The sequence below is a fragment of the Rattus norvegicus genome, chromosome 20 (assembly GCF_036323735.1).
Source record: "Rattus norvegicus strain BN/NHsdMcwi chromosome 20, GRCr8, whole genome shotgun sequence".
NCBI classification, from domain to species: Eukaryota; Metazoa; Chordata; class Mammalia; order Rodentia; family Muridae; genus Rattus; species Rattus norvegicus.
The window spans coordinates 16,242,986-16,253,792 of NC_086038.1; positions in this window are offsets into that span (position 1 = coordinate 16,242,986).

Here is a 10,807-nt window from a genome sequence, read left to right on the forward strand (position 1 = left end):
TTCTCTTCTCTTCTCATCTTATTTCATTTCTTCTTTCTCCTTCCCTCTTTCCTCACCTCCATCCTTCCTTCCTTTCCTCCCTCCCTTCCTCCTTCCTTCTCTGTGCCTAACTGTCTTACCATATTTTGGAAACAATAAAGAAAGGTATGATGAGAAAAACAGCCAGAGACTAGAAGCATCTGACTTGGCTTCACATTAGTGAATGTCAGAAATGGACCTGACCTCTGTATCTCTATGTCTCTATGGCTACTGCTATATTTTTAGGAATATATGTACTAGCATTCCTACCTCAGAATACAGAAATACATTTTTATTAAATTCTTCATAACTACTATAAAAATGAGATGAGGCGTCAACGTTTCTAGTGTATTCCGTAGTTACTCTTTGAGTGAAAACTACTGATGACAGAGACTGAGACCATGGTAGCTCTTTGCTTAGAGTGGAACTCATATGATAAGCTATGTTATCTTTCTCTGCTTCTTGAAACCATTAATAAAACATGGCAGGGCTCCCATGAAATTCATGTCTTTACTATACCTCTTATATTAACAATGACATCTCTTGAACGTTACAATAGACATGTATAGTAAAGGTTTTGAAACTGAGATATAATTCAGTGTAGAATCCAACAGTAGTTTGGATATCTTCTTACATAATCCAATTACAGTTATAAATCTAAGTGGACTTGGATCTATATTCCTTTTCTGGTTGTTTTTGATGATGTTCACATGTATATTCAAAACTGTATTATGCTACAGAGGGCAGAAGACAATATCTGATTCCTTGGTGTTAGAGTTATAGGCAGTTGTGAACTGCCCAATGTGTGATCTGTGCACTCTTCTTCTTCTCCTCTGTGAGTCACCTCCTGATCAATGTAAATGCTCTGAGAAGAACTCTTTCTGTGGGGATGGAGAATTGAATCGTGTCAACACAATGGGTGAGTGTCACGGGTCAAGAACTTTAATAACTCCGGGAAGCTGTGTGCTGAACAATTGGCTACTAGACTGTAGCCCAATCAGGAGGTACTATAGCCTGAAGAGGTAAAGATCAGGGAAAGGAACCAAGAATATTGAGGGTGTGACCTTAATGGAGATACTCGAATGATCACCTTTGTCTTTTTCTTTGGTGCCTGGCAACCATGAAATGAGCAGCTTTGCCCTCTTCATGTTCCCTTCCATAATCTGCCTTACCACAAGCTCAAGGACAATAAAGTCAATTAACCATGAACCTAGGAACTTGGAGAATGAGAACCATGCCACATCCGGGTTCATGCCAGGTATTCTTATCACATTAACACATGGGCTCATGGCAATATGTGTTGTGTTGTGTCAATCAGAGTATTCTGGGACATAATAATTACTTATGTTTTGGGTACAACTTCCATGTGTGACACCGACATCTTAAAGATGAAGGAAATGTCAAGTAAAGGAAGAAGGATGGTAAAAAAGATTATTATCCTTAGGATATCCCAAGTCATCCTAATGCCCTCACCTTTTGGTCAATTACTTATTGGAACAAAAGAAGCTAGGATTCTTATTATCCTGATTCAAAATTAGCAGGGAAAAAATTCATGTTAAGCAAGTTTATATTTTTCATAGCATCATCATTCTCTATGAAATTGAGTTGCACGGTGTTTTAATCTATAGGATATTCATGCATGAAAAATGCACTTTTGAAAATGCTTTTAGAAGCACCTTTAATATGAATGGCACATTCAATTATCTGTGTAAATTTGGGTACAAGAAGGGCAATAAATAAACCCACATTTCTTGGTCATGCAATCATAATCTTCCTATGTAAACTTAATCAAAGGATGCTCCCACTTGACAATACAGAAGGAGAACCAGCCGTGCCAGCATCATGATCTTTCAAAGCTGTTAAACAATGTGAACATCTGTTGTATTGTACTAAATATTGAAACAATGATAAAATACTTACATCACAGGTTTGGTAATGTAATAGTAAAAAATGTATTTGTTTTATATCCATTCAAACAGTGCCATACATTTCTAAAAGCTACTTTATATGAATCTGGAATTGCATAAGGTTGACTTTCTATGTATTTTAGTATGCATAAACATCTGATACGAAGTGTACATTGCAATTTAATATTAGGACTCTCTCTCTCTCTCTCTCTCTCTCTCTCTCTCTCTCTTTCTCTCTCCTATATCCTGACTGTGAAGAGACTAGCTCTACAACAAACAGCCGTCATCATGAGCCACCAAGGAAAGGAACCCATGAAAAAGGGTCCCATCAACCCAGGATCAGAGGCCCCTGAAACCATCAACCAAAATAGATGTTTCCTCCTTGTCAGTTGACTGTGCTCACCACAGTGATGGAAAGCAGAGGCATGGAGCTTTCATTCTTTGTGCTGTTCTGGTGACATCGCTGAAGTTCAAGAGGAGCAAGCATTGAGCAATGCGCCACTTCGGTAGAAAATTGAAGAAATGGGGAATCAACCAGCATCTGTTAGACATCAGAGCTGATTGTCCTCGCTACCCTTTGATTATTCACCCATCCAATGCTTATAATTAACTAATTAATTCTAAGAGCTATAAATTATGTGTAGCCAGATATGAATTTGATTCCGAAGCCACAGGTGAGAATATGCCATCAATGCAAAAAAGATATATGTATTAATACATACCAGAAAAGACTCATAAAGGAATTTGGCCAGTGCAGAAAGGAAAGTGTGGCAGCATCATAGGGGACAGAGAGGGGTGACTAATAGGCCAGTGATGAAAGGGGTATTTTAAATATAGGCAAGAATGTAAAAACTATCTGTTAACCAGAAAATAAGGACGTGGTGGTGAGAGAATTCCAGTGTAAAGTGTGAACCAATCTAAAAAAAATCGTAAGATACTATGTTGGCAGCACATCAGGAGAAACTAGGGAAGGAAAATTGAAGCCAGACAAGAAAGTTGGGACTTAAGTCTAAATGCACCATAAAATGTTTTTTTTCTCTATTTATTTGGGCCATTTTTGTAATACGTGCTGTTCTGGATGGTTGGATGATTCAGTGAGTAAGGGGACTTTCAGCCAACTCTGAGGACCTGAGTTCAAGCTCTGGGTTCCAAGGGCTAAAGGAGGGCACTGACACCTGAAAATTGCCCTCTGACCTCCACATGTGTGCCATGGCACAAACACACACATATCACTAAATAAACAAAAAACATGTAGTATAGTATGTCTTGGTGCAGTAGTTGTTTCTCCTAAAGGATTACAATTAATGCTTTTAAATGTATTTTAGACTCATACATGAGCCTACACTATCTATGCATTGTCTACCTCTTTGCCAAGCTCAAACTTCTCCAATGTCCTTCCATTACAAACCCATGGTCTTTTTGATTATTACTGTCATACATATATTCATATATGTCAATATATGTGTGTATGAACACACATACATAAATAATTTATTTAGTCAACTTCAGTATTGTTCCTATGCACAAAAAGGTTTTTGTACGTTGCCATACTGACCCAAACACAGCATGTAGTGTGTAGCTGAGAATTCTTTCTGTCTCATCATGTTCTTGCCTCAGGTTTGAAAAGCATGTTGGTGCATGTGTGTTCATGTTTGTATGTGTATGCATGTGTGCATACATGTGCTTATGTGCATGTGTGTGCATATGTGTTCAAATATGTGCATGTGTACATACCTGAATGTAGTTTTGTGTGTATAATTGAGTTTATATGCATGACTGTAACTCTGTATGTTTGAATATGTGTACACATGCATGTGGGTATATATGTGTGCATAATGTATTTGCATATCTGTGCATGTGTTTATGTGTATGAGGTTGTACACATACATGTATATGTGTTCCTGTGTTTTGTATGGATATGTGTGGATATGCATGTGTGTCTGTGCGTGTGTGTGTGTGAGTATGCCTGAATGTGCATGTACATGTGTGTGTGTCTGCCTGTTTGTATGCATGTGCCTGCTTAGGTGTGAATATGCATGCATGTGTGTGTTTGTGACTGTGCATGTGTGCACACATGTATACACAAATGTGTCTATGTGTGAGGGTATATCTCGGAGAATAGATGCCATGTAGTATGCATAGTACATAGGAACTCTAGTGCTGAGCTTTATCCTCTTTCCATTTTACACATCTTATTTAAGTAGAGGACTAGATAATTTAAGCAATCACCCATCACACACAACAAGTAGGCTAGCCTGGTATTTGAGATCAGTGGGTATCCTTCCCATAGACTTTCAGATAGACTCTTCATTCTAAAAGTGGACATTGCAAGTTCACTCTGTGTCAGACGGCATGCTTCAATTATGAAGGAGATGCAGACTTTGCTTACATGGAGCAAGTTTTTCAGTAGAGGTGATAAAATGCCAGTATTGCTAACATACAAAAAACGTGCAGAAGGCATGAAGTCAACGCAATTCAGCTTTTGTGAACAAACACAGACTAGACAGCCCTCAATCCAGATACACTCCACAGTGTCCAGAATTACCAGATATAGGCTCTCCACCAGAACCAAATCAGGTGCAGCAAACAGACCACTGTTTCTCTCTTCCTGCCTCCTGCTCTTCCTTATCCTTCTAAAAAATGCACAAGTGTCATATGATTGCAAGAATATGAGAAAATACACAACCATTATAAACTGGATCCCACAACCTCAACTGACACATATGTATCATCATTTCGCCCCTCCCTATTCTAGAGTGCCTTTGATAGTGAACAGAACACCCACATGTCAAAAAGAAGTTTCAGTTGGTAAAGCAAGAATTATGTAATGGCAAATGAAATTCACACTGTCCTGCAAACACACACACACACACACACACACACACACACACACACACACACTCTAGTATTTAAGGAACAGTGTGACAAGAATAAAAGCCAGTTCACACCACCCAAGCATCAGCCCGGGGATCTGCTGGGGGAATCAATGTATTTTGATGGCTACGGCTTTGGTTTATGTCAATATTTGAAAACTTTGCTTGCCAAGAATTTCTTATTCTCAGGCAGTTGCTGCTTCACTAATCTAAGATGTCAGGAAAAGCCTGGAGGCATGAAATCAATCACTTGGCACTTACAGTCCGTGTAGATTCGAAGGGAACGGAGGGGCAGTGTGACTGTGAGAAAATGGATAAGCTGTTTTATTGGTTGCATAAACACAGGCTGAGCAGTGACTCAGGGGACATGAGTCATCACTGCAGTCCTTTTGCCTTGAATAGGCTTTGGAGTGGGAGCACATCACACCCCCTAGGTGGGTGTCAGCTGTTGTTTTACAATACCTGTCATGATCGTTTGCAAAAGAAAGGAAAAGGAAGAAGGGCAATGGTTGGAATAACTGTAAAATCAGTGCTGGGATGCACAGGTCCCACTGCTTGGGACTTGAGGGATTCCTCTTCTTGGGCCCTTTCGCTATGACAAGATTTTGTTTTATCATTGTGTGTGTGTGTGTGTGTGTGTGTGTGTGTGTGTGTGTGTGTGTGTGTGTGTGTGTGTGTGAGAGAGAGAGAGAGAGAGAGATCATGTGCATTTGTAGATCCCCATGATAGGCTATGTATGGTTTGGGGCATACAGAGGGCAGTTTGGGGCAAGTGGTAGTCCTTTCATGCTCCAGGGACAGAACCTAGGTTGTCAGGCTTGTACAGCAAGATCATTTCCCCCCTGAGCCATTTGCTGGCCCTACAGCAAGCTTTTGGGAAATCACTGTCTCACCACTTTATCTGGAAACACTCCTGTGCTTGGAAAGCAGACATTCCAGTCCCGTTGCTTTCTCATGTTACTGGTTCCTTCTAGCTTTGAACCCCCAAGTCTTAGACTCTACATCCTCTGGGAAGTACTCCATAACCTCTACAGTATCAGCTTAGCCACCTTACATGGCCTCCCTAGCAACCAGCACATCCTCTGACTCCAGATACTGACATCCACAGAGCATGTGACCTGCCATTTCGCAGTGGCCTCCTGAGCTAGAACTGTGTCCAGTAGACCATGCAGTCTACTCCTCGGCCTCTCTCTGCACTCTCTCTAAAATCTGAGAGAGCATCTGTCAGTTGGTTAGAACTGTCAACGTATCTGGGTTGCCTGGCAGTGCACTGCATCCTGTCTGTAATGTATTCACACTCAAAGGGCGGGGTCTTCTCCCTTCTCCTCCACTTCTGTCTTGAGCAAATTTTTCTATGAACTTGGGAAATCATATATGCGTTTTACTTTTTAGATTACCAGATCATGCTATTGACTAACTCTTTGTAAAAAGCCTCAATTATGGTTAAGAGTTTAATCCATGCCTCCAGAATTTGACCGTTTTTCTATTTCTCTTACCAGAATCCCTTCCTTACAGGAAATATTAATTTTATGGTCTAAAAGTTTTGTTTTCAGTATACTTTTCTCTATGCAAATTTTATAATTATCGACATGAGGATAGTGACTATAAAATGGTCTGTGAAAGTCTTTCTGTATTATCGTGTTTTGTTTAAAAGGTTATTAAATTATTTTAATAAATTCATTTAATTTGCATTTTAAAAGACTAAATGATCTTGGAGAGTAAATGAGAAAACTACAGAGCATATCTTCTCTGTGAGGTTCAACTCCTGCACCAGTATCTGCAGGAATTAGGAACAGTTCCTTTCTCTGTGCAAACAACGCTTTTAGAAAGGAGAGGGATGCAGAGGATGTGTGTTTACATACATGAATGAAATCTCTATGCAGAATCCCCATGACCCTGGCCACATTGTTTAAACAAGTCAGTATTTTTAATCTGTAAAATGGAAAGAATGGGACTTGCATTGGGAAGCTTAGTCTGTGTTACAGTCTTCTGATGCTGCTTAGAGCGGAAGCAACTTAGAAAGAAGTAGAAGAGACGATCTGGGTTATGTGTCAAGGATCAACCGTATGTTCCTAAAGCAGAGCTTCGTGCATGGCTGTGTCCTCACTAGACAAGTCTGTCGTCTCACTGCCATCAGTCTAACTGGGAACTTTTATCTCTAGGGGAAGAAATGTCTTAGACATTTTCCAGGAGATTTAAAAGATGTTTCAATAGGAAAATATAATAATTTTAAAATGGAGTCAAATATTTCAAACTTAAAAAAAAAATGAAGTGAGAGCTGGTTCTTTTCGATTGGTACTAGAGAATACCCTGGACTTTCTGTGAGTCACTCCTGTTCTGACTCCTGGACTAAATGACTGGACAAATATTGAAGTGGCAGTTCTGTCTTTTCTTATGTTCTGTGTGCTTTATATGAAGATATGACTTTCAAGGAATGAGCCATTGTATTATTTGCACCATGTTACTATGTTTTCACTATTTTTCTTTTCAAATTATGTATTTGGTTCAGGAAATTATGCATATACATATATATCATATACATCATATATGTATATATCATATACTTATATATACATATATACATATGTGTAAACATATATATACATATATATGTATGTGTTTGTATGTATTTGTATAGATAGACAGACAAACAGGCAGACAGACAGACACAGACAGACTTTCACTTATCCCAGGCTAGCATTGACCTTGTTATGCTTCTGATCCTCCTGCCTCTACTTCCTGTATATTTGTATCTCTGGTGTGTGCCCCATCGCGCCTATTAAATACCCTGCTGGGCTTTGATCATAGGCCTTTATGCATGCAAAGCAAGCATCCTGTCAGTTCAGTTACTTTCCTCAAAGAATATTGTTTTTCCAAGTATGCAAAATGCTAATCAAAATGTGAACAAAACAACTTAGGCATTTGCTGAATTAAGGGAGATTAAAGGCGGTGTCCCCTGGAGCAGTGTCATGGCCAATTCTCACGAGTACGACACTCACAAAGAAAATTCCGCAACAAAGAACCCCAAATCATACATTTTGGGTTGAGTGACATCTTATAAACTGATTCCACATTTGACCGACTTACTGTGGGGTTTGTGTGGAATTAAATGATGCAAGCATCTTCCCAATAAATAGAGAGGAAGCGCTATAATGTGGAAACTGGGATTCACAAATAGAACTTCATTGCAGTTGAGAGCAAATGTTTCCCCTTTATTCTCCCAGGCATAGAATCTCATAAACTGTGATTTTATCATCCTATTCAATGGAGACATAATACTCTTCGAATTTTAATAAAACCATATGATCTAGACTATATCTTCCTTTAAAATGACTATGAAAGATTCATATATACATATATATATACATATATATGAGTAGTGTGTATGTGTACATGTCTATATACAACTATATATGCATATATATCCATACACAGATACCACACATACATACATAATACACACATACATATACAGACGATACCTACGTACCAAAGCATACATAAATATATGCACCTATATACATAATATTAACATGTCTATATATTCTCGCATAGATATATAATATATTACAGGCTCTTGCAGGTCCACGCATGGCAAACACACGCCTGAGAATAGCAAACATGTCATGAATAGTTTTTGTCTCTTACTCCTTTCCCCCATGCCCTCTGCTTTGATAAAAAAAAAAAATTAGATTACGTGCCTGAAGCTAGCCACCAAGGTATATTTCCTTATGTGTCTGCTCCTTCCTCCTCAGGCTGGCTACCAAGGTCTAGCTATCAATGAATTGAAGTCCAGCAATCAAAAGCCCCCCTCTGACTTCCCTAATTGACATGTCCAACCAAAATTAAACACCTCATCCTAATACGGGGGTTTCATTTATAAACTGCCAATTGTCTATGGGCCACATCTATCTCCTGCTCTCCAGAGGAAGTCCTTTGACCCTCCTGGGCAAAAGTCCCTTCCCTGTCTTCCCTGCCTCTTTTCTCTCTTCTCCCCTTGTCTTTTTCCATTCTCCATCCTCCTCTGTCTTCTGCCTTTACCTCTTATATCCTGTCCTTTGTATCTGTGAGGTAAATACTTCTCATTTGTGCTGAGGACTTGGTCTTGATGTACCCCGTATCGACTCTTAGGTTCTTTCAATGTGTATATACACAAATACATGTATGAATGTGGAATGTTAGTAGGCATATTTGGAATTAATTTGGAAGGAAACAGAACAGGTAGTTATTTTCCTGTGGAGTTTCTGGATCTGCAGTATCCCATCTTGTGGAGTTTCACTTTCTGAGAAGACAGAGGTACAGGGAGACCTCCTATGAAAGGAACAAAATTGCCTCACTGTGGTGGGAATCAGCATCACCATTTCACATGGTTGGCTGAGCAGCACGCACACCCACACACTCCTGTAAAACAGTCTACTCATTTCTCAAGGCACGGGATGCCATCTTTCTTTGTTACATTTAGGAACTAAATGGAAAACCATTCAGCTCATCAGACAGTAAAAATTCTGGGAAATATCTGGGGGTAATTTCACACCAATGAAATGTAGTCATTTTCAAGCACAGGAGAGGCAGAGGCAAGAGAATCTCTTTGAGTTCAAGGCAAGCGGGGACAACACAGACATAATGAACCTTTGTCCAAAAGACATGGTAGAGACAGGAAGGAAGAGCTAGAGATGGTTCAGCAGTTAAGAGCACTCACTGCTCTTACAGAAGGCTTGGGTTTGGTTCCCAGTAGCTATGTCACAGCTTACAACTGTGGAACTCCTGTTCCAATGGATCATATGCACTGTTCTTGTCTCTGTAGGCTTCTTCTACATACATGTGGTGCACACAAACTCATGCACACACACACACACACACACACGCATACAAGTACACACACAGACATACACACAGAGACACAAACACATGCATACAAGTACACACATGCATATATACATACACATACACATACACACATGCTTACACGCACACACACACATGCATACAAGTACACACACAGACATACACACAGAGACACAAACACATGCATACAAGTACACAAATGCATATATACATACACATACACATACACACATGCTTACACGTACACACACATACACACATGCATACAAGTACACATATACACATACACACATGCATACACGTACTCACACATACACACACACAAAGACACACACAAAGACACACACAAAGACACACACACATGCATACAAGTACACACATACACACACACACACACACACACACACACAATGGGTATATTCCCACAAGTCTTGGTTTGCCCATTTTGTTTCATAGTGTGATCAACAGTTCAGGAGACCATGCTTTCTCATTCCCTCTTGGATTTTGGAGTTTTGACAGGGTGGAGTACTGACAGCAACATTCCAGTGACCATTTCAGCAGGAGTATGCTTAGACACCATACTGGACTAAGTCACCATTCACACTGGCTGTCTCCAACTGACCAGCCATTTGTGACACTTTTGCTGGGAGAAAGTATTTCCCTTTTATACTGTAAGACAAGGCCACTGGGACTTGAGACAAGCATTAGCTACTTTCAAAGTCTCTTTACAGGGGTGGCTATCAGTGAGCCTTTAGCTCAGCCAAAGACACAGTAAGATTTAAGCAATAAAGTGATATTTACAATGGAGATGTGTAGGAGGGACAGAAAGGCTCTGCTGCTGAGGGAAGGGTTGCTTCCTCATAAACGTTGGTAAATAGTGAGTGGGAAATGCAGTCGCAGTCACGGAGGCAACTTCTGCATGAGAGACAAACTGAACCCTGCCTGGGAGCCTAGAGATTGGTGATGCAATGGCAGCCAATTGGGAACCGCCACTTGGAAGACATGATTGCTAGGAATCAATTGGATGGGATGAAAGTTATAAAGGGTAATCCCCAAGAATTAATAACCAACTTCTGCTTTCTCACCTGCTTTCTCTGAGCCATTGATTCTGTGCCTCTCACCTGTTGTCCCCAAGGGGGACACCAGGCATGACAGAGACCTCAGG